The sequence below is a fragment of the Bos taurus genome, chromosome 12, assembly GCF_002263795.3.
Source record: "Bos taurus isolate L1 Dominette 01449 registration number 42190680 breed Hereford chromosome 12, ARS-UCD2.0, whole genome shotgun sequence".
NCBI lineage: Eukaryota > Metazoa > Chordata > Mammalia > Artiodactyla > Bovidae > Bos > Bos taurus.
Genome location: NC_037339.1, coordinates 69,395,174 through 69,400,296, shown reverse-complemented (window position 1 = coordinate 69,400,296; position 5,123 = coordinate 69,395,174).

Sequence of the window (5,123 nt, the reverse complement as noted above, 5' to 3'; positions counted from 1 at the left end):
TAATAATAGTATCTGCTTATTGGAATCATGTGAAATATAAATGAGTTCTTTAAAACAGTGCTGAGCATACAGTATTTGCTGTTTTTAACTACTGTTATTTATAAACTTGTCTATTTCAGCTTCCCAGGTGGCACAGTGGTAAAGAATCCACCTGCCAGTGCAGGAGATGAAAGAGATGTGGATTGGATTCCTGGGTGGAGAAGATCCCCTGGAGCAGAAATGGTGACCTGATCCAGTATTCTTGCCTGGAAAATTCCATGGACAGAGGAGCCTGGCATGCCATAGTCCAGGGGGTGGCAAAGAGTCAGATACAACTGAGTCACACATACACATATTTAGAAATCTGTCTCTTCAACCTTAAAATATCCATTAATACGGGATTGATTAAAGTATTACATATGCATAAGATGTACCCTTACAAAGAAATCATAGAGTTTCAAAGATTTGAAACATTGTTCATATTATTATAAAAACACTGAAGTAAGAGAAAAAGCAAGGCAGAATAGGATGTATAATACAGTCACATATGTGTAAAAAAATAGGATATAGCATATATATGATGTATATGCATTACATTTACTTGGTAAGAATAGACATCAACAGTGATTAAAGCTGAACTATGACACAGGGGAGGGAAAAATAGGCCTTTAATTTTCATTTTCTATCCTTTTCTATGTTATTTAAAAAATCTTGTACATATAGTACTTTCATACTAAAAAAATTACATGCTGAAGTCTAATTCTTAAAATCAAACCAAGATACTTTTTTCATGACAGAGGGCCGAGCATTGAAATATAACATGCAAAAAAGGGAAAACCAATGAGGAAGGATTTTTCTGAGTGCCTCCAACACTCTTCAAGAGGTAGTGGGGTCTTCTGATCCTTGGGAGGTATGGAGCACCACAGGTCCACTCCATCTGTGAGTGTTCTTGGTTCTCCTTTCAAACTGTACTCAGAGTCCAACCACTTCTCCACACCCACTGCCAGTACCGTGAAATTAGCATGTCACTGCCTGCTGGGATTACTGGGCTAACGACTGTAAGAGCTTCTCTCTACCCCTCCTCCCAAAGTCTATTCTCAACTGGGCAGCCAGAGGAACCCTTTAGATATAAGATCACATCACTCCTCTTTCAGAAATTTCCAATCTTTACATTTCACTCAGAGCAAAACTCCAGTCTTCATCATAGCCCGGAAGGACCCTGCTCCATCACTATCCATCTAACCTCAGCCCCTAACCATCTCACCCTCTTTCTGCTCCAGCCACAGGGGACTCCTTGCTTGGTCTCCAGCTCATCTGGCTGGCTCCTTCCTGGGGCTTATACACTCGCTGGTCTTCAGCCAGAACACTCTTGCCCAAATACCTGCATGGTGCCAATTCCCTCACCTCCATCAAGTCATTGTTCAAATCTCACCTCCATGAAGCTTATGTGGATCACTCTTCCTACCACTGCAACCCACTCTCCTCCCTGCAGAATAACACCACAATCTCTGTCATTCCCTGCCCCTTCCCCCCAGCACAGACCACCCTCTAACATAGGATGTGAGTTTCCTAGGCATGATGGAACAAAGTACTACAAGCTGGGTAGCTTAAAACAATAGAAATTTATTCTGTCAAAGTTCTGAAAGTCACAAGTCCTAAATCAAAGTGCCCAAATCAGATTCTAGGGGGTGGTCCATCCTTGGCATCCCTTGACTTGCAACCACATCACTGCAATCTCTGCCTCCATCCTCACAGGGCATCCTTCAGGTGCTATGTTATTCTTTAGTCTCTCAGTCATGTCCAACTCTTCTGCAACCCCCAAGGACTGTAGCCCCACCTGGTTCCTCTGTCCATGGGATTTCCCAGGCAAGAATACTGGAGTAGGTTGCCATTTCCTGCTCCAGGGAATCTTCCCGACCCAGGGACTGAATGCAGGGACTCTCCTGCATTGGCAGGTGGATTCTTTACTGCTGAGCCATCAGGGAAGCCGTAAGAAGGAAGACCATGTCTTTAATGGGTTGATATAGGTTGTTAGCCTGGTATACCAGATGCTGCTGCTTCTGTCTTTTTCCTTCACGCCTCTTTCCCCTCCTCTAAGCCAACTGTGTTGCAACATTTATGCTTAGGCTGAATCTAAAAGGAGCAAGCCAAGAGAACTTGTGGTTGTGTTTCCTGTTCTTCATGGGTGCTTCAGGTTCAAAGAAACCCTCCATAGCACTGCAGATTGATTCAAACCAGAGACAATGCTTCACACCTGCAAATTAACATCACAGCTTCTCCGCACTGCCCATCCGCCTCTGGCAGGGTGTCTTCAATCTTTCCAAGAACCCAACTGACATACCGTAAAGTTAAGGATGGGGCTGTAGTGAGGCCTCAAACTCTCTGAGTTCCCTCTTGTAAATGACATGGCTTAAAACATCTGAATTTTCCCCAAAGAAGTTCATCTTGATTTGCAGAGTATTTGGATAATCACATGAGGCAATAATAATCCATTTTGCTGCGATTTACAATATAAGAGTCAGACATTGGTGTCTACTGCATATAAGCCCCTCTCTCTGTGTACAACAATTGATTTCCAATGGTTGAAATTTACACAATAAAGGAAACCTTTGTTTTCAATTCTACCAATAAAAGAGACAATACAGGCAACTCCCTCATTGATTGACTATTCTGTTTTCTTAGATTCACTTCTTGAGAGAATCATTTAACAGGAGGGAAAATGATTTGTTTCCATTGATTGGATGCTGTGCCCATCCTACAGCCATAGTTTTTGTATTAAAGTTATTAATTATGTCAATAGTGTAATTTACAGAATTGAAGAAATCATTCGGGGTCTGACTATATTGCTGGTTATGTTTTTTTTCTTTAAATAAATGAAAGCATTTGTAGGGGAAATGAATCTTGTGACAATAATAATAGATGAAAAGGCCACTGGCTCACTTTGTAAATCATCACAAACTAAAGGAAACTTCCCCCGATTATTTAAGTGGTGAGAGCAGGAAAGCTGGGTTTCTCAATTTCATACTATGAAATTCTTAGGATCATTGCTAATTGCAGATACTTGGGAAAGATAACTTCCCATTGTTCATTTAAATCTCCCTCTCATCCTCATAACCACATTGCTTAAGGTTAATAGGTTATATAGAGCGCGATAAAGCCGGGCTTGATCTGGGTCTCCCTGAAGTCTCCCCTGAACTATGCATTCATATTGACTGGGGATGTTGTGAGCTTGTCTAATTCTGAGAAACTTTTCTCTCCCCTGCCAATGATTGCCAGGAAATTAATTATGACAAGGAGGGAAGTAACTCTGCTCTGCAGCCTGGTTCTGGTTGACTGAAAAACTAGCTTCAGAATGAATGTCCGGGTTGGTGTTGAAATTAAGTGGGCCTTTGGAATTTTCTAGAAAAAAGCTTGATATCAAGTTTATATACTTGATAAACATAAACTTGATATAGGTGCAGTTTGTGAACCCTTTTCCCCCATTAGATTTTTAAGGAATTTCTCTACCTGCCCTACTGCTGCTTTGAGAGCACTAAGCTGGTTGTGCATAATTTTCTGATAGATGACAAACTCCTAGAAGATCCTTTTTCCTTTTTACCATGAGGTCAGCGCTGGCTTGATGGGCATGTGACTACTCTCTACTTAGAAGATCCTAGAACTTGGTCTAATGCTCTGTATCTGCTGTCTTGAAATTTTAAAACATTTTGAACAAGGGCTATGCATTTTCATTTTGCACTGGGCCCCAAAGTTATGTAGCCTGTCCAGAGTGGAGGGCTGGTGCATAGCGTAGTTTACATGTCAAAACGATCCTGTTGATTCAATAAACATAACCCATTTGGCACTAATCAAAGTCTGAGTGTGGAATGACCACTTTCCTCATCGTGTGAATTTCTTTCATTTCCGTTCCTTTCCTTTTTTAGCAATGATGGAAAAATGCTTGGGGTAGCACTATTCATATATTAGAGGAGTGATGAGATGTTAAATACTGAAGATTAATTTTGCTGAGAGTGGATACAGAATTCATGAAGTAAAGGCAAAGTCTCTATTCTAGGAGAATGAATAGGAAGTTTTGAAATTTTCTGTTAGGCAATCTATGTGGTTTTGTTGTGCTAAGTATTTTATCATTACTAAAATGTGAAACAAGTATTAAAAAGTGAAATGGTTTTTTGTATTTGGGACTCCTGTGAAAATATACCAAAAGAATCTACTATTTTTTCAGTCATGTAAAATAACCATTAAAACAATAGAAATTTATTTATAGCCATTATATGGATAAGAAAGCATAGTTTATGAGTATGTCTAGTATAGTAAGAAAGAATAGTCTATGAAAACATGCTCAAAGTCAGCAATCATCAGGGAAACCCAAATCAGACCCCAATGAGATATGACCTCTTGTCTTTAGGATCACCATTATAAAAACAACAACAAGAAAAGAAAGCAACAACTGTTGCAAGGATGTGGAGAAAGCAGAACTCTAGTACATTGTTGGTGGGAGTGTAAATGGTACAACCACTATGGAAAACAGCAAGAAATTAAAAATAGACTGCCATATAACCCTGTAATCTCACTTCTGAGTATATATCTAAAAGAACTGAAATTGGGAGCTCAAAGAATGATTTACACATCCATGTTCATGGCAGCATTATTCACAACAGCCCACAGGCAGAAACTGCCCAAATATCCAGCGATGGATGAATGGATAAAAAAAATGTGGAATATACACACAATGGAACATTATCCAGCCATAAAAAGGAAGGAGATTCTGCCATATGCTACAACATGGATAAACCTTGAGGACTTTACAATAAGTGAAGAAAGTCAGTCACAGAAGGACAAATTTTACATGATTCTACTTATGTGACGTGTCTGAAACAAATCTACAAAACCAGAAAGTAGAATGGTGGCTGCTGGGGGAGGGGGAAATGAGGAGTTGCTGTTTAATGGGTATGAAGTTTCAGTCACAAAAGATGGAAAACCTCCAGAGATTTACTGTGCATTGAGCTTATAGGTAACAATACTATTCTGTGCACTTAAAATTTTGTTAAGAAGGTGGATCCCATGTTATGTGTCTAACCACAATTTAAAAAGTGAAAAAATGAGGACTTCCTTGGCCGTCCAGTGGTTTAAGAATCCATGCTTCCAAT